Raw genomic sequence first — 19,953 nt, 5'->3', positions numbered from 1 at the left:
GAGTAGCAGGCAGTGTGCCTGGAAGGACCATAGTTTATTTATACAGTCTTCTCACTGCATCCCCCCATTGGCAGTAACATTTCAGAAAGCTCCTGTTGCTGAAGCAGGATAATAATAAAAAAGGCAGTGGCCCAGGTGTGACATCTCTTCCATGGAAAACCTGGAAGTGATAGCAGGTAGCTCTAGGAATTGCGGGAAACTCTATAGTTTTACTTGCTTTTACTTCTGGTTTCCCCCAGGAGTAATATAGTTATGCCTGTGATTCTGCCTCCTACCATGTCCCTGACTCCCAACTCTCCTGCTGGATGCCAGGCTCGGTCTGGCAACCCTAGTCTGAGATGATCTCTGAATGATATTCAAACCTCCTGCAATTTTCTAACTCTGTCAATACGGTTAAGTCATACTGTGAAAAAGTTATAGTCCACTTCCTCCTCCAGGCTTCTCTCCCATAGGATTCCTCTGTGATTATTCCTGCTAAGACAAGTGACCAAGGGAAGCAACAGAGGGGGCCAAGCTATACTATTCATTTTCCACGAATTGGGTTGTGGCTCCCTGACCCAACTTGCAGATAGAAGTTAGGTTGTGGAACTAAAATGTCTGATGATGCCAGGGCCTGATTCAGTTTAGGATCTCAGCCAGAGGGGAGCGGCTTCAGCTTTCCCTCCTGTGCTGTTCTTGAGAGCCAGAGGGCCAAGCTACACGTGACAAATGACACTTGAATGGCAAGTGTATTTCTCCCTGTTCACTTGCCCTCCACTCAATCCACTTGCTGTTCAAGTGTCATTGGTCATGTGTAGCTTGGCCCAGAGTGGCAATGGAGGTCTCTATTGGCCTTGCTGTGGAGCTCAGTGGGCTGCAGTCATGTTATTCTGTTTCTCTCTTATCAGAAAATTCAGCATCATTTTGCTACATTGTAGGGACCTACAATGGCAAGTGAACAGGGAGGAATACACACGAGTCTGTTCACTTGCCAGGCAAGTGTCATTTGTTACTTGTAGCTTGGCTCATAGTTGAGCTTTGTAATGTAGCCACATAGTCATGCCATTCTTGCCTGCCTGAAAATGAAAGTTTTCACAGAACAAGTAACCAGCCTGTTATCTCTGAAAGTATGCTGCACTGACCTTGCAGCTGGAACCAGAAATGTAACCGTTTATCAGGGCAAAGAGAAAGACTTTGATTGCTTTGTAATCTTCTGCCGTTTCTATCCAGACTAAGCTATTGTGTTCTCATGCAGCTTCAGAGGTTTTCGCGCCTAAATGCAATCTACTGTAAGAGGGGGGCGGAATAGTACTCCCTATATCAATAGTGCCTTTGCCTGTATAATCATTCCTGCCAACGTTCCCATCTATGGATGTACCCATGAACTTAATGGCTCTCTAAATAAAAGCCTTTCAACCAATATACTGGATTGCTTGCTGCGAGGGGCTTGGGGATCTATCTGCCATGGACTGCTGTCCCTAGAGTTGACACTAGGGTGTGTGAGAGAGAGAGAGCTTCTCAAGATCTGTGGATGCAGTAAAATACTCTCATGTGTTATTTTCATATAACGGAGTGCATGATTTTTCCTACAAGGAGTTTATCTTTTATAAAGCAGACATTAGTGACTGGGTCAGGGTTCCCAGGACTGACAGTGCAATCCGAAGCAGAGTTACACAAGTTAAGCCATTGATTTCCATAAGTTTAGGCTGCAGTAGCTCTGTTTAGGATTGCACTGTGAGTTGTAAGCTATAGTTTGGTTATCCCTGGTCTCTTAGCTGCATTGCATATATTGGAAATCGCTTTTTCTACATTTCATTTCTGGTGTACCATAAATTGATAAAAATTGCTTGTAAAGGTTTACTGTAATTTATGTAGCTTGCTTGTGTCAGTTATTGTGTTTATGTAGCAACATACATAAAACACATTCTCTAGAGAAAATAGGTTAGTTCCTATTTTTCAGTATTGTGGAGGGTTTTTTAAGCGCAAAAATGATTCGCTGCTGAGTTACCATGGTGACTGAAGGGAGATACCAAGTGTCATGGCAGTACATACAGAATGTAAACTCTTCATTGGCATCAGTGCTAGATTGTTGTGGATTTTCTTTTCTAACAATGTATGATATTAATCATAATTTTACTGGAGGTTAGAATTTTTTAAAAAATCAAATACCTTCCATTGTCACATGACAGGACCAGTAGAAGAAATATAAATGATCAAGCATAGAGCACACCAACTGTCTCTGAGTATGACCAGGACAGAGGAATAATATTGGATTCAAAGCAGAAAGGCTGGTAAATCTGGTAAAGTATATTGCCTGGAACACAGCATAGGTCCCACTGAGCTACAAATACACGGTAGAAAGTAATACGGCATCTTTGGCCCAGATCCAACGTTCTGCAAGCAGAGACATAAATAGACTTAGGCACCGTTCCACTTGCATATGATTTTGTGCAACATCTCACACTTTCCGGCTGGTACATCATAGTGCCCAGAAATTGGTTGCCCAATGTCATGAACAAGCCGAAATGCAAGACTGGCTACAATGGGCTAGATCCAAACTAAATTTTCCCATTGCAGAACTGAACTTTCTTGCCTCTCCCCTCACACTGATCTCCACAAAATGCTTCCCCTGGGGGATAGAAAAACCTGGGGAATGACATTGTGGAGGTGTGGGGGCAGAGGGAGTCTGCAGTGGAAAAAAGAATCAATGAAAATTGATTGCCTATTTAGTCTGGCTGGCTCCTACCAAGTGAGTTTGACTTAGTGCAAACTACTAGCTCAGTTTTATTTTTGTGTTTCTGCATGTTCAAGAGCTTTAGAGCAATTGGAAATTTTGCACTGGATCAGCCATACTCTCTTCCCAAAGAGCAAAGTACAAACTATTGGGTTTTAGTTAAGGCATGTTAACTAAACAAACTGCACACAGAAAGCTCTCATCCAAGTTAGAAAACCAATAACTGTTTATTTATCTAAAGAATTATATTTACATAAGTTTAGTGGAGAGATGGAACGAATAACCGATCTAACTAGCTAAGGATGGCTTTAGATTGAAAGTAGGCCATCTCTCTTCTGGTGCATGCAGGGAAGGAGAGAGAGATAAGGGGGAGAGAAGGGAAAGAAGGAAGTTTCCCTGGCAGGAAGGAGACACAGATAGGCTGCTATCTAACTGACTCTATGGTTGTTGCCTTCCTTCTTCTCTGCCGGCAGTCCTAAAGGCCTGAGCAAGAGACATCAACAGTCCCTTCTTCTAACACAAACCTCATCTATGTCACTCACACACAGCTTTCAAGGCAATCAGCCTGGCTCTAGGATAGACATGGGCACAATCCAAAAAAAATACCGATCAAGCTGATTGTGGATCTGCGCTGGCAACGACCCCAGATCACCAATTCACTCTGATAAAGTCCCGTTTCTGATCTGGGATCGGGGAGGCCAAAGCGGAGGGGCACCCCCCACACACACACTTAGAGCAGAGGGGGGGAGTTTTTAACCAGGTGATGAGCTGCCTCCACTCAGGGTGGGGACGTTTTCTCTCTCACACACACGCATGCACTTAGAGCAAAGGGGGAAAATGTTTTTAACCCGTCCCTGCCTCTCCAAATAGAGAGAGAGACACCCCGTCAACAAGTTTCAGCCAGCTTTTTTAAAAAAGCAGGGATAGAATCCTCCATTCCTCCCCACCCGATTTTAAAAGCAAGCAGCCAGTCTTCCAAAAGCATATTTTAAACAGGAAGAAAGTAAAACCAGGATCCACACAGATCCTCGCGGATCCTATGGTTTTTTAAATAGGAAAAACACAAATGAAACATCAAATCACATATCAACTTCTTGCAAAAAGCAGGCACTGGGCTGAGAAGCCAGGAGGAGAGAGATATCTCTTTTCAGTGTTAACTCTTTCAACGCACTGAATTAACTCAGGAGGAGCGCAAAACAGCTTCAGTTGATAGCTGCTCTCAAAGCCAGGGGTTTTTGTTTTCATTTAGTGCATTGAAAGAGTTAACACTGAGAAGAGATCTCTTCTCAGTGTTAACTCTTTCAATGCACTGAATGAACTCAGGAGGAGCGCAAAACAGCTTCTGCTGATAGCCACACTCAAAGTTTCTCTCTCTCTTAACCCCTTCCTCTCCCAATCACTTTGCTTATATTTTTCTCAGGAAGCCACCTTTTCACTCACAACTGTTTGCTTTTCCTCGCTAGGGGAAATATTATCAAGTTTCAAACAGAGCTCAGGCATTCCCCTGCCTCCGTTGCCAGGGGAATAGATTGTTGGTGCCTGAATGTCCAGCTTTCCTATCCTATCACGATCGCCCCGGTCCAGCCCCCTCCCGACTGCTGGATCGTTTGCTGTGGAAGACAACGATCCACCAGGTCCCGATTGCACGAATGCCATTATCGTGGGTTTTTTTTAATCATAATGCAGATCGTGCCCATCTCTACTCTAGGATACACTATAAGATGCAATATACAATTTTCCATTGGCCACAGATACAAAGATCTGGAATTGTAAAGCATCAGCTGAAATCATTATAGACTACAGATGACTTCCCTACAGAAAATTGAAGGGCCAGGGAAACCAAAGACTCTACATTAGGCTATACAAAATGTTGAATGGCATGCGCGGTTTTAGAGAACATTATTCATTACTTTGAACAGTTCACTTTATTGGCTTTCCTTTTTTTCTCATCTTCACCAGTCTTCTCATACTTCTGTTCCCTACCAGCTTTCATTGCTCTGTGTAGCTCCCTGGCACAGTATCTTTCCTCCCAACATTTGATACTCTTTGTATGATTCCACCTTCAAGCACCTCCTAAAAATGCATCTGTGTTGACCCTGGCTTTCCTTGAGTGAACCTCCTTTCCTTTCCAGAACAACATATCTTGTTTTATACTTAGATTTTTATACTATTTACATAAGACTTGACCTGGAATGTAAGATTAGCAGGAGAAAAGGATCCACAGGAGAGCAAGAGTAGGTACACTGCTTTGCTCTCAACACCCCAAGAGAAAGATGCAAGACTAAAACTAATAGCTGAACTGTGCAACTTATGAACTCTCTCCATCACTTTAGTGGGGGTTCCCTAAATCTCACCTGCAGGTTTCAGTGTCTGGGCATTCCCACCCTGACTCCCAACTTAGTACAGTAATGCTTCCCTGCTTCTTGTTCTTATCTGCATGTACATCTGAGGCAAGAGCTCATCAAAACCATTTCATTTTGCCGGCCAGCTGGAGGGTTCAGATGATGATGTCTAAAACTAAGAGAGCTCCTTCTCACCCCACTGGGTCAAGTTAGCAATGAGTGTCTGGTTCTGGTACCTCCGCCTATCTTTAGATGCCTCAGGCTGGATGCCGATCTAAATTTTGGTGTAGTGGTTAAGAGCTCGGGACTCTAATCTGGAGAGCCGGGTTTGATTCTCCACTCCTCCACTTGAATACGGCTGGGTGACCTTGGGTCAGTCACAGCTCTTTCAAAGCTCTCTCAGCCGCACCCACTTCTCAGGGTGGTTGTTGTGGGGATAATAATAACATACTCTGCGAACTGCTCTGAGTGGGTGTTAATTTGCCCTGAAAGGCAGTATATAAATCAAATGTTGTTGTTGTTGTTATTAACTTGAAACTCAGAACCTGCTCTTATCCTGCCAAGCTCTTAACAATGTCACTGAGGGCCAAGCTACACATGACGAATGACACTTGAACAGCAAGTGGATTGAGTGGAGGGCAAGTGAACAGGGAGAAATACACTTGCTGTTCAAGTGTCATTCGTCATGTGTAGCTTGGCCCTGAGTCTAAGTGTATTTAACACAAAAATACAAATTTAACAATAACAATATGTTGGAAGAGGAGGATTCAATGTTGTCTCTTTCCTCAAGTTTCAGAGGGGGACAAATCAAAGAGTTAGAAAGATAAAGAGGTCAGGGAACTCTGTTTACTGTTTACTATTGTTTACTGCACTGACTGTCCTTTAATATGCAGATTGCTATTCTCAGGATTTCCTCCTCCTGACTTCCTCCCTCTCACTTCTTCTCTTCTTGGCATTGTTTCAGGCAACACCTCTCTCCTTCTCCTCCCTCCATCTTGGCAGCATAGATGCAGGCCTTGCCCAACCATCCATGTCCATCCTTAGACTAGATAGGTAGTTAGTTATCTCTCCTCCTTTCCTATCAGAATATGGAGTTCCTACAATAAAGAACTCTCATTTCTTTTCTAAATATAAAGCGGGTGTGTTATTTTGTTATTTTCTCTCCTGCACACACACCAGCCAGCAGAACCAGCTCACAACCACTTATAATCACACTTTCTATGCCAAACAATAGACTCTGATAACAGCCCGAACATGGAACCCTTTAATTAGGTTTCTGGGGCCTACATAACAATTTATTTATCACAATAAAACCTCCTCTGTGAGCAGTATGAGAAAAGGAAGTTATCTTAGAAAATTTGGAAAGAACCCCAAAATGGTTGGTCTGAAGCAATTGGCCAAGCCCAACTCATGGTCTCAGCTCTGTTACATAAAAACAAGGTTATAAATATTTAGATAAATGAATGAATTAGTAAATGAACACTGTCCTTGGAGGGGTAAAAACAACTTTGCCAGCAGTAGCCTGGCACAGAAGGACATGAAAGCTTTTAGTAAGTTTCACTTAATTTTCCTCCTATTGGCTGAGCCAAATGAGGCAGCCAGCTTGGATCCCACCCACCAAGATCTTGAGTTGAATCTCTGGCAAAAAAGGAAGAAAGAAAGATCTCTTTGAGCACCAAAAAAACTATGTTTGGGATTATGAGATCTACATGGACGAAAGTCACAATGAATGGGGGCTTGTAAAAAGGAAGGAAACTGACCAAGATTAGTAAAAAAAGCTGGCAGGATTCCATCCCTTTGAAATAGAGGGTGGAGGGCAAAAATGAATTCTATGTCCCAAAGAAGAGGAACTGAGTTTTTTAATGCTCTCTCCAGAATGTGGAACCTTCTCTTCTTGAACAATCTGTTTGGCTCCAACTTTGTGGACTTTTCAGAGAACATCAAAAATTCATGTCATGCTGCCTGAGGTTGTGATCCATTTCATGAACTCTGCTGATCTTCACTCTTGACTGTTCTCTGTTGCTGTTATTTGTAGAATGGTTTAACGACTGGAGAGTTTAAAAATAATTTTTGTAAGATTTTTTTCTGCTCTTAGATTTTTTTAAAAAATGAAATATACATTTTAGTAATTAAATAATAGATTGAAAATCTGCAGGGCATATTTTCTGTTTAAATTTGTATGGTGTCTATCTATAGGAATAACAATAATAATAGTGTTTCATCCAAGATCAAGGTATTAGAATTTTTTCTGAGTTATTTCCCCTGAAAAGCTCCTCGAAACTGAAATATGAAATACTACCTTTGAATACGTGGCAGTATCTAAGGCCATCTGTTCTCATATCAATGTTATTCTACGCAGCCTTTTACTGGAAGTGTGTTTTTCGTTGATTCACACTCCTTCTGTAGACCTGAGATGATCTCTCTTATGAAAATGAAATATCATACATTTAATTGCTCTGCACTGCCTCTGGGACTAGCGGTGACAGGTATGAAGAGGATAACAGAAAAGCAATTACAAAATGGAGGATTATGCATTTTGAGGAGCTGCGACTTAGAGGTTTAATGTTGACTTGGTCTGCATTTTTGACACTTCTCGGCTCCCTTCATAAAAGCATTTGCTGCTGGGAGGAAAGAATTTTATAAAAACTGCCTCAGCTGCAGGAAGTACTGCTAATCAGCCATAAATTAGTTTTAGACATTAGCAAACATTAGAGAGCCCTCATTATATAGAATGTGATCTTAATTAAAGGGGTGATTTACACAGAGCTTCAATTCAAAAAGTGTAGACTGAACCCTGAGCAGCGAGCATATCCTGTTAGGTACTGAAAAATAAAAGGCTCCTAAGGTTCAGTTCACACTTGAATGCACAGAATTTGCAATGCAATACGTAGAGTTTGTTTGTTTGTTTGTTTATTTCACTTTATTTATGTACCACTTTTCTCCTCAATGGGGACGCAGAGTGGCTTACATCATTCTCTTCTCCTCCATTTTTTTCACCTCAGAACAAACTCTGTGAGGTAGGGTAGGCTAAGGGCCAAGCTACAAGTGACGAATGGCACTTGAACAGCAAGCGGATCGAGTGGAGGGCAAGTGAACAGGGAGAAATATACTTGCCATTCAAGTGTCATTTGTCACTTGTAGCTTGGCCCTGAGAGTGTGCAACTGACCCAAGACCCCCACTGTGAGCTTCCATGGCAGAGCAGGGACTTGAACCTGGGTTGCTCAGATCCCAGTCCAACACTCTATCCACTACACCAGTTACACCCTTCTAAGCCTATTGATAGAACAGAATGCTACATCTAGAATGTTGACTGGAGTGGGTCACAGGGACAATATCACTCCAGTCTTGTTCCAGTTTTTTTTCCCCCCTACACTGGCTCCCAATTTACACAGAGAGCCAGTTTGGTGTAGTGGTTTAGAGTGGTAGGACTCTAATCTGGAAAACCAGGTTTGATTTCCCCACTTCTCCGCTTGTAGTCAGCTGGGTGACCTTGGGTAAGTCGCAGCTCTCTCAGAGCTCTCTCAGCCCCACCCACTTCACAGGGTGATTGTCATGAAGATAATAATAACATACTTTGTAAACTGCTCTGAGTGGGCATTTAGTTGTCCTGAAAGGCAGTATATAAATCGAATGCTGTTATCATGTTATTATTGCTTCCAGGTTCAGTTCAGGATGATGCTATTGACCTTTAAAGCTGTATATGGCTTGGAGTCAGCATGCCTGAAGGATTGTCTTCTCCCATAGGAACTTACCCATCCTCACAGATCATCTCCAGAAACTGGCTTCAGGTGGACCCATGGGCTGAGATTATAGGTGGTTGGGATGGGCACAGAACAAAAAAAAAAAATAAACTGCTCGGTTCATGGTTCGTTAATTTCCATAGAACACAAACTTAACAAACTCACTCAATTTCCGAACCGGTTTGATTCCAGTGTATTAACAGAGCAGAAAGGGATAGATATTGTTTTTGTGTTTTCAAGTAGCTATTGCTTTACTTTGACCCTAAGGGGTTATAGAAGACAGATGTTGAAACAAGAAATCCTTATCCCGCAAGGACATTTCCTAAAGGTTTCTGTGTTAATGTTGCTTTGTACATTTATATTCTAAATGTATTTGCTCTTTCTTTGCAATTTTTCATTAGAGCTGCAACTTGGGAAACTTTTTTTAAAAAAAATATATAATTATTTTTAAAGCAGTTTCTCCTTGGAGGCTTTGGGGCTTACCCTCATTTGAAGCAATGCCTCCCATTGGCCTTTCACACAGCCATTCAGGTCTTAATTATCCAATAAAACTATTGAGGCTGCCATCTGGAAGCCTATGCAGTTTGGTAGGCCAGCTGTCACGGGCTCATTAGTTGTGCAGACATTTGTTTATAACAATTGCTATCATTATAACCCACTCTTTTTATGACTGCCTCATAAGGCTTCCATATGGCTTCGGCATATGCTGTCCATAGGGCGGCCACCTCCAGTGTGTGTGTGTGTGTGTGTGTGTGTGTTTGTGTGTGTGAATATATATCCTTTCATAATCTAAGGTAAATAAAGTTTGTAGTGTGCATGTGAGTGATTTACAAGTCTCTAGATCAAATTAGAATTGATTTTACTGCATCAGTGACAAGAAAATATGATCCAAACTCTTTTTATCAAAATCCATAAAAGGCTGCATGAGCATTGGGTTGAATTATATAGACTTGGTCCCAGTCCACATGTTTGCTTCTTAATGGGGAATCTCATGGAACCATCTCAGGACCAAACTACAAGTGATGCCTGACACAGGTTGGACACTTGTCAGGTTCCCTCAAGTTTTGATGAGAAATGTAGGCAGCTTGGCGGAATCTTGGAAAAGTGACAGTTGAAAAGTCCATTGGACAGCAGTCGGAGAGCCAAGCTGCAAGACCAGGACACCTACATTTCACATCAAAACTTGAGGGAAGCTGACATGAGTCCAACCTGTGTCATTCGTCACTTGTAGCTTGGCCCTCAGTGGCTGTAGTGGCTGTTACCATATATGGTTGAGATTTGGAAGTACACAAGTGTACTGTATTTATTTATTTATACACTTTTAAACCACTTTTCTACACTCAATGTGGATTCAAAGCAGCTTACAATATCAGCCCCCTTCCACAACAGAAACCCACAATTATTTAAGCCCAAATTAACAACAGGTCTGCCTTCCATGAACACAACTGGCAACCCCTGGAGGTGGTTACTTGCTGTGCTGGTGTCATGCCAGCAGGCGGATAACAATTCTGGTGAAAACAGAGGTGCTCTAGGGTTTTTCAAACAAAAAAGAAAGAAAGATGGTAAAACTATGGACATGCACCCAAATCCCTCCCCCATGTCCTCTCACAAGTACTTCAGGCACCTGTGAAAATGAACCAAATGAGGTGGAGGTCTATAGTGGGAAAGCTAGTAACCCTAATGATGGGAAAATGAAAGGATATATTGAGTCTTGTGACACCATAAAGATTAATGCATTTATTAGGGCAGAAGTAGTTGTGAGCCAGAAACAATGTGTTTGTAGTTTGTACACCAAATTGGAGAGTCAGTTTGGTGTAGTGATTAAGAACAGCAGGACTCTAATCTGGAGAACCAGGTTTGATTCCCCACTCCTCCACTTGGAGTCACAGCTGCTAGGAGCTCTCTCAGCCCCACCCCCCTCACAGGGTGATTATTGTTGTGGGGATAATAATGGCATACTTGTAAACCGCTCTGAGTGGACGTTAAGTTGAAAGGTGGTATATAAATTGAATGTTGTTGTTGTTGTTACATTGCCAAAATGTTCTTTGTTGTTTTGAATGGAGCAGACCATCATGGCAGCCCCTCTGGAATCTAGAGGTCTGTGCTGTCAGGCATCTTCATCCACCAGAGAGATTTTGTTGGGCTGCTTAACGGTATACAAAACAACATTTTATTAAGATCTTGCCTGGGCATATGTTTGATTAAATCCAATAACATCTGTTTAACCAGTTGAGTGGAAGCATGACACTGTTCCATTCCATTGTTTCCATTCTGAGACCAATAATGGTATGGGAAGGAACCACATTTTTCTTGCCCATTGATTCCTCTATCTGTATCAGTTCTGATCCAACATGGTACCTGCTGATGTGGTTCCTAGCACCTGCTTGCTGTTTTGGCTTTGAGGACAAAATCCAAAGGATTTTCACTGGAATGGAAGGGAGACCACCCAAGGGGTTCTGTTTACCCCCTCCCAGCTGTCTCACTGGCAAATTGAGGAACTCATCCTGGACTGTTGAGTTTGAACATAGACTTGAATTTCCTTCTGACTTTGGTGCTTGGAAACCTCTCCATGTGGCTGTGCAGTGAGCAAACTTCCCCTTTCCCTTGGAAACTGAAATCAAGCAGCATCTTTTTATGAAAGTAAAAAACCAATCCCAGATTATTTTTTATTCTTCCTTGCTTGGTGCAACAGAGGTTTCAGAATCATTAACGTTTTAATATGGAACGTTTTAAAATGATTTTAAGGTTGTTATCCGCCCTGAGCCCACTTGGGGGAGGGCGGAATACAAATATGATATAAATAAAATAAAGTAATAAAATTAAATCCAGGAGGCATGTCTTTATATTGGCAGGGAGGGCTTATTCAGAATCAGCTGTCTCCATTGTAGAATAATCCAGAGGTCCCCAACCTTTTTGAGCCTGGAGGTACCTTGGGAATTCTGAAGGAGAGTGGCAGGGATAAACACACAATGGCTGCCATAGGAAGCGGAAACACCCAGAAAATGTCAGAGAGTGAGGTTATGCATAACTCTGATGGACAGTCTTCAACATTTCAAGCAGAAGCTCGGTTTAAAATGATACCTTTAAAAATGATCTTACTGTTTTAAAATATTTTTTGCATTATCATCATCATCTCCGTCATAATTTTCAATTTATATACCACCCTTCAGGACAACTTAACGCCCACTCAGAGCGGTTTACAAAGTGTGTTGTTATTATCCTCATGACACTCTGTGAGGTGGGTGGGGCTGAGAGAGCTCAGAAAGAGCTGTGATTGAACCAAGGTCACCCAGGTGGCTTCAAGTGGAGAGCGCAGAATCCAACCTGGCTCTCCAGATTTGAGTCCTGTCGCTCTTAACCACCACACTAAACTCACTCTCCTTCACACAATATTCCTCCATTCACTCAGTGAAGATCCTTGTGCCTTGGTAGCAGCTCCCAACATTTGTGGAACTTCAACTTTTTGTCATTTGTTATTGGCTCTGTCTCATGGCAACTATTTTGTGATGGCACCCACTATCCTTTCTCAGCATTCCAAAAGTTCCTGCAGGCTTAACAAGGTTAAGCATCCCTGATCTAGATATTGGTAAAGGATAGAATCATACCCCAAGAAGAAAGTTTCGGGTAGGTAGCCATGTTGGTCTGTAGTAGAAGGGCAAGATTCGAGTCCAGTAGCACCTTAAAAAGCAACTAGATTTCCAAGGTAGGAGCTTTCGAGAACCAATAAAAAGGGAAGTTTGACTCTAGAAAATTCACGCTCTGGAAATCTCTATCTATCATATTGTGGATTTCAATGTAACTTTTTCAACAGCAAGTTGCTCTTTGTATTGCCCTAATGGTGGGGTTTCCATATGAGTTGGGGGAATTACCATTCAAGGAGTGGCAGCAAGAGGTAGGTAATTGCGAGATCTTACACCTATGTGTATGAGGATTGTCCCTCCAGAGAACTCTTTCAATAACCAGCCAGATGTTCCATCAAAGGAGTTTTTTACTTATAAAATAATAAAGATACATTGCACACAAAACACACAGCACACACATAGAGCTAAATAGAAAAGCAGGGAGGAAAACTGGAAAGAGAATTGTAGGGTCAGGTAATAATTACCAATTGGATGAGAAGAGGGCATCCCTGAGAAAGTAGTGTTGAGCAACCAGTGCTTTGTGGCAGGAGAACAAGAGGCTCAGACGGGGGTCTGAGGGTGGATGCTGCATTCAAGGGCATGAATACAACTATGTGGAGGAGTAGTCCAGTGATACTGTGGAACATACCCTGGGGCAGGATTGCATCTCCTACCCAAAAATAATAGCTTAATGGCTGTCTCTGAGGTGAGACAAAGGATTAGGAAGCCATCTCCTGGGCAAGACAATAAATCTGGGAAGGTTTGATTAAGCCTTCCTGAGCCAAATTAAAGTTATCAATGATGACCGGCAATGTCTGGATAGGTGGGGCTATCAGAGCCCTGAATAGTCCGGAATGGGAGAGCAGATAAGGAGATCAGTGGGGTGTGTTAAGGTGATTAATTCAGGAACCCCTGGAAGACCCTATTGTCTTAGAATCTGTGCACATATCTGGGGGTGTGGGGGGCCTGAAAGCTGGCCTTGCCTGGCAACTCACATGTCAGTAATTTTCCAGCTCCCAGCCTTTTCCTGCCTTACTAGGCAATTTTTCCATGTTAAAAACACCTGAGGAGATATTGCCATATTCATACACCTTCTTAATAATGTGAGGGCAGGTCTGACCACTAACATTTGTTCTAGCTAGGTTGATTTCAGTGCATATGAAAACACTATAGGAAAATGCAACAGTGCTGTGTGTTTTTTTTAACATTTCTCCTTTACTGTTCAGATGTTCTTTTGGAAGTCCCTTTGTGTGGTGAGTTTTCTCTGTTCTACTCATCAGCCCCAGAATGGGTGCAAGTTGCCATTTGGAGAGATTATATAGAAATGTGCTGTTCTACTGTAGAGATCAGAGAGTTTATTACAACTGTAGACACTGCACAGCTCAGGGAGAACTTAACTTGATAAATAATGGAGAGTTTTTGTGAAGAACTGATTATGCATAACAAAATTATTCTTGCACATGCACTGACAGTTATTTGTTTAGTGAGGGAAAACATGAAAGGGATTTATGTATCTGGAAAGCAGCAGCCCAGGATTTGAGTTTTAATTGGGGAGAACTAGGTCCAATGTTTCAATAGAAATTTAAAAAAAAAACTATTTTTTTTTCAAAATCTCATACATCAATGCCTAATTATCTTTACATAAGGAGGCATTTTGGTTAGTGCCTTGCATTAGTCAGACTTTTTCACACCGTTAAGATGATTGTCACTTTTGGTCCTTGTAATTTGGAAGAAATGGACTAAATGAAATAATACCTTTAATTGATCCACCTCCAGGAAGCAAACTTTTTGATTACATGGAAGAAAGAAAGAAAGTCAGCACTGGGTGTATAAAAAAATAACATGAAACGTTCATAGTTGAATGCCTGCAAGCTTTGGAGAAACTGTTGTTATCAAAAGCAAAGCAGTTACTGTGTGCTCTGCCCCCCACCAACCCTCTGGATTAGTCTGTCGAAGGCCGGTAGATTGGTTGTTAAGTATTTGTGCTGCTGATAGTTTTATGTTGTTGCTGGTTTTGACATTGGATGCCTCTTTAAATCCACACTGAGCAACAGAAAGATTAAAAGGCCCAAATAAATAAATTTAAATAAATAAATAAATAAATACAGTGGTATTTATCCAGTAATTAAAAAAAGAACACTTTGCTACTTGAATATCTGCATTTTTGAGAACCAGAGACTAAGAGCCAAGCTACAAGTGATGCCTGACACAGGTTGAACACTTGTCAGCTTCCCTCAAGTTTTGATGGGAAATGTAGGCATCCTGGTCTTGCAGCTGTAATGGAGAGCCAAGCTGTAAAACCAGGACGCCTACATTTCCCATCAAAACTTGAGGGAAGCTGACAAGTGTCCAACCTGTGTCAGGCATCACTTGTAGTTTGGCTCTCAGTAAGCATTGTATCCTTTTGGGTAGGACATCCAGACAGTCAGCACACAGGAGACTTGGGCAATTCCCACAACAGGCTTCTTTATTGCTTCCTACAGGGGAAAAACACTGGCATTCATAGACTGCTATAACTAACTCAGGGCCAAGCTACACATGACGAATGACACTTGAACGGCAAGTGTATTTCTCCCTGTTCACTTGCCCTCCACTCAATCCACTTGCCGTTCAATCCACTCAATCCACTTGCCATTCGTCATGTGTAGCTTGGCCCTCAGACCCCTACCATACATGCCTTAGGGGAGTGGGGACCAAAATGACTTTATAAAGACATCACAGTAAGAATTTGAGTTTCTGAGAAACATGGCCAAATCCACCCTCCAAAGTACTCCATCAGTGGCTCTAGTCCTCTTCACATAGATAGATAGATAGATAGATAGATAGATAGATAGATAGATAGATAGATAGATAGATAGATAGATAGATAGATAGATAGATAGATAGATAGATAGATAGATAGATAGATAGATAGATAGATAGATAGATAGAGCTACCTTGTCTCTGCTTTCTCAAAGGTATATGCCCACTCTTCAGGTTGTAATATGGCAATCTCAAAATATACATCTTTTTCTGGTTCAGAATAGCCCTTTTCAGATATATAGTTTTAGTATATGTGAACTGACCACCAAATTTTTCAAGGTTTTTGTATATACATGGCACTGCTCGGACAACACAATGACATGTATGGGGAGCATCACAGTTAGCACGCACTTCCAATACATGCAGTTGCTGGGATCCTGGTAAACGTGGATGTAAATCTCTAAAAAAGGCTATTATTAGATGTGATTTTAAGCATGCGCAATCATGTTAGGATTCAACAAACCAGGTTCCAAATGTAACTGTTTTGTACAAGCATGCACAGAAGTTCTTTAATGTCTGTGTTATGTACTATCAAGTCACTTCTGATCTAGAAACCACTTATTTGTCTTTTTGGCCATCCATGGCATCCGTAAAACTGTGGCGACCCTATGAATTAACAACTTCCAAAATGTCCAATCAGTAATGGCCTTGCTCAGATCTTGCAAATTGGAGGCTGTGGCTTCCTTTACTGAGGCCAGCCATCTCATCTTGGGTTTTCCTCTTTTCCTACTGCCTTCCATTTACCCTAGCAATATTGTCTTTTCCGGTGAGTCTTGTCTTACCACGATGTGACCAAAGTATGATAGCCTCAGTTTTGTCATTTTAGTTTCTAGGAAGAATTCAGGTTTGATTTGACCTAGAAAACACTTGTCTTTTGGGCCATCCATGGCATCCATAAAACTCTCCTCCAGCACCACATTTCAGATAACAACAGCAACAACTATAACAACAACAACATTCGATTTATATACCATCCTTCGGGACAACTTAATAGCCACTCAGAGCGGTTTACAAAGTATGCTATTATTATCCCCACAACAGTAATCATCCTGTGAGGTGGGAGGGGCTGAGAGAGCTCCAAGAAGCTGTGACTGACCCAAAGTCACCCAACTGGCTTCAAGTGGAGGAGTGGGGAATCAAACATGGTTCTCCAGATTAGAGTCTGGCACTCTTAACCACTACACCAAACTGGCTCAACTTTCTTCCTGTCAACTTTCTTCATTGTCCAAATATTATTCTCAGTGAGTTTCATTGATGGTTATGAAATTACAAAAATGCACTTTCTATGTGCATGAAAAGTTCTTTCATATTACAGTAAAGTTTTGCTGTACCAGATACCGAAATCAAGGAACTTTCTTTTGGCTCAACTCTCTCTCTCCTTTTCTCTCTGAATTTTTATGTAGTTATCCCCCTCCCAGATCTTGTACACTATCTTGTGGGTGGTGTTAGAATGGTATTTGACTCTTGGCCATGGCTTTTGCTGTGGGATAGGCGCAGAGTGGTAAGCTGCAGTACTGCAGTCCAAGCTCTGCTCGCAACCTGAGTTCGATCCCGACAGAAGCCGGGTTCAGGTAGCTGGCTCAAGGTTGACTCAGCCTTCCATCCTTACGAGGTCGGTAAAATGAGTACCCAGTTTCCTGGGGGTAAAGTGTAGATGACTGGGGAAGACAACGGCAAACCACCCCATAAAAAGTCTGCCAAGAAAACATCATGGTGTGACGTCCCCCCATGGGTCAGTAATGACTTGGTGCTTGCACAGGGGACTACCTTTACCTTTAGGTACTGTGCAGGGGGAAAAAAACAAAGATAATTTGTCATGATATACACGTGCATGCAGCAAGATCACTGCACATCCAGTGGTAAGTGGAGAGGAAACACTTGTAGAACAGTTGAACCTTTTAAAATAAGTACTCATCAAGAAACCTTGCAAATACCAGGCCAATTCTGGTTAAGCTGAGGGCAATTTACCCTGTAGTCTTCTGCTCCACATTTTTGTTCTTCAGTGTTTTCCAGGTCTTCTTTTAAATTCAAATTTAACACAAAAGCAGATTGTGTAATGAGACCTTCACGGATGGGATAGTCATTTGTCTCAATCAAGTTTCTATTTGATGGGATCATGGCGAGGGCGTTGAAAGATAATAAATGAAAGGAACAGGTAATAAGGAAATAGCATTCATTCCTTTTAATTATAAAAGACGTTTAAATGATTTTTTTCCTGTTTCTGATTTATCTTTACCTCAAATCTGGTCAAAATGGCCAGCCATCACCTGAAAACTTCATGACTAATTAAGGAGGACTGCTTCACCTCTGAAGAACAGTACAATCAATTTGTTCCAAGAGGCAGAACAGTCTGTGCTTTTCTTCAAGCCCTGGGATCATGAAGCTCTGTTTTGCCTCTAACCAAAAGCTTTTCCTGAAAGCCACAAGTTTAGCCTGAAGCAATGTATATTCTAACAGTGCAGCAACCTTATACCTCAGGGAGGCAAGCATGAAGCCTATTTAAACCAATGCGTTTTGGCATAATACAAGCTTTCCCCTCTATTGTATGTATCATTTCAACTACCTTTTACAGTAAAGATTCACTAGAGACCCTTGATTCATTCCCAAGGCACACTGTATTGTTAGGGTCTATGAAAAAGAACAAAATCACAGCAGACTTTTTAATAAACTGCGAGTTTGGTTAAGACTCGAAGTGAAGATGATTCAGAAGGGACTCGGAAAATATAAAATCTTCTATAAAATGGTAAAAGTTTGTCCACAGTGTGTAGTGTTAACTTTCTCAAGAGGAGTTTCATTCTTTCTTTCTTTGACCAGATATTAAGCTAATTAAAATGGTATGAAAGCCACACTAGATGATAATAAGCATGACTGTCGGAGACACATGGAGAGTCTCCCACTGGCGGTTGTTCTTATTGTCATTATAGAGTTCCCAATTTTTATCATTATTTATTCAAAATTTTTGTTAGCCACTTTTCTACCATGCAAGAACTCAAAGCAGCATACAATATAAATAAAAACAATCAAAGATAAAAACAAACTTTGAAAACGTTACAGTTTAGGACTGCCAGTAACACAAAAACAAAGGTAATTAAAAGCAGTTCTAAATTGAAAAAATCTTCAGCTGCTTCCTGAAGATCGATAATAAAGAGGCGAGGATCACTTCCCTAGGGATGCTATTCCATTATCATGGGACTGCCACCGTAAAGGCCCTTTATCATGTACCCACCAACTGAGCTCTTTTAGCTTATGGGACAGTCAGGAGTAGAGATGGGCATGAACTGAAATATGAACCAAAATTTGGCATGAACTGGGCCAGTTCGTGGTTCACAAACCAGCGGTTTGTCAGAGCCCATTTCTGATGAACCAGGCTGGTTTGTTGGGTTCGTTTTTTGGTTCATCACTGAAGACACCCTGGCGCCAATCAATCAGTTTCCTAGGCAACAGTGGATGGACTTTCTGCAGACCTTCTGCTGACTCAGAAGTGGCATTCTGCTGGCCTGGAAGTGACCTTCTGCTGACCTGGAAATGACGATTTGCTGACCCGTATGCGATGTTTTCATGAACCAAATGAACCAGTTCGCGAACCGGAGCAGGTTCATGAAAGTTTGTGGTTCATGGTTCATGAAAAGTGATGAACCACGAACCGCATGGTTTGGTTTTTTTCCGGTTCGTACCCATCTCTAGTCAGGAGAGCCTCTCCCTGTGATCTTAATTCCCAGGCAGAAATGTATGAGAGAAAATCCTTCAGATACACTGGTCCCAAGCCATGTAGAGCTTTAAAGGCCAAAAGCAACTCCTTTGTGTTCCAAAGTAGATTGGTAGCCAGTATAATTGCTTTAATATTGGGATCACATGATCCCTATAGCTGGCCCCAACGAGCAGTCCAGCTGCAGCATTCTGCACTAGCTGCAGCTTCCAAACACTCTTCAAGGGTAGCCCCAAATGTAGTGCATTGCAACAGTTCGGTCTAGATGTAACTAAGGCATGGATCGCCATGAATAGATCTTACTGAGCCAAGATCAGACACAGCTGATGCAGCAGCCAAAGCTGGGCAAAAGCACTCCAAACCCCTGAGGCCAAATAGTGTTCTAAGGTGACTGCTGTAGCACTCCCAAGCTGTAAACCTGGCTTCTCAAAGGGAGAATAACCCCAAGACAAGAAAGATCTACAGTTCCTGGTCTGCCTTTCTACTAACCCAAAGAACTTCTGCCATTCAGTTTCAGCTTGTTCACCCTCAGGGCTTTTTTTCTGGGAAAAGAGGTGGTGGAACTCAGTGGGTTGCCCTCGGAGAAAATGGTCACATAGCTGGTGGCCCCGCCCCCTGATCTCCAGGCAGAGTGGAGTTTAGATTGCCCTCTGTGCTGCTCAGTGGCGCAGAGGGCAATCTCAACTCCCCTCTGTCTGGAGATCAGGGGGCGGGGCCACCATCCATCTGACCATTTTCAAGTGGTTCAGGAACTCCGTTCCCCTGCGTTCCCCCTGAAAAAAAGCCCTGTTCACCCTCATCCAGCCCATTACCGACTCCAAGCACCAGTTCAGAACATCAACAGCATTAGATGGAAAAGAAAGACAGAGCTTGGCATCATCAGCATATTGGTGACACCACCGCCCAAACCTCCTGATGACCTCTCCTAGTGGCTTCACATAGTTATTTAATAGCATGGGGGATAAGACTGAACCTTGCAGGACCCCACAGTCCAGTGGTCAAGGGGCAGAGCAGGAATCCCCCAGCACA

This window comes from Eublepharis macularius, chromosome 8 (assembly GCF_028583425.1).
Source record: "Eublepharis macularius isolate TG4126 chromosome 8, MPM_Emac_v1.0, whole genome shotgun sequence".
Taxonomy (NCBI): Eukaryota; Metazoa; Chordata; class Lepidosauria; order Squamata; family Eublepharidae; genus Eublepharis; species Eublepharis macularius.
Note: the sequence above shows the minus strand (reverse complement) of the source record.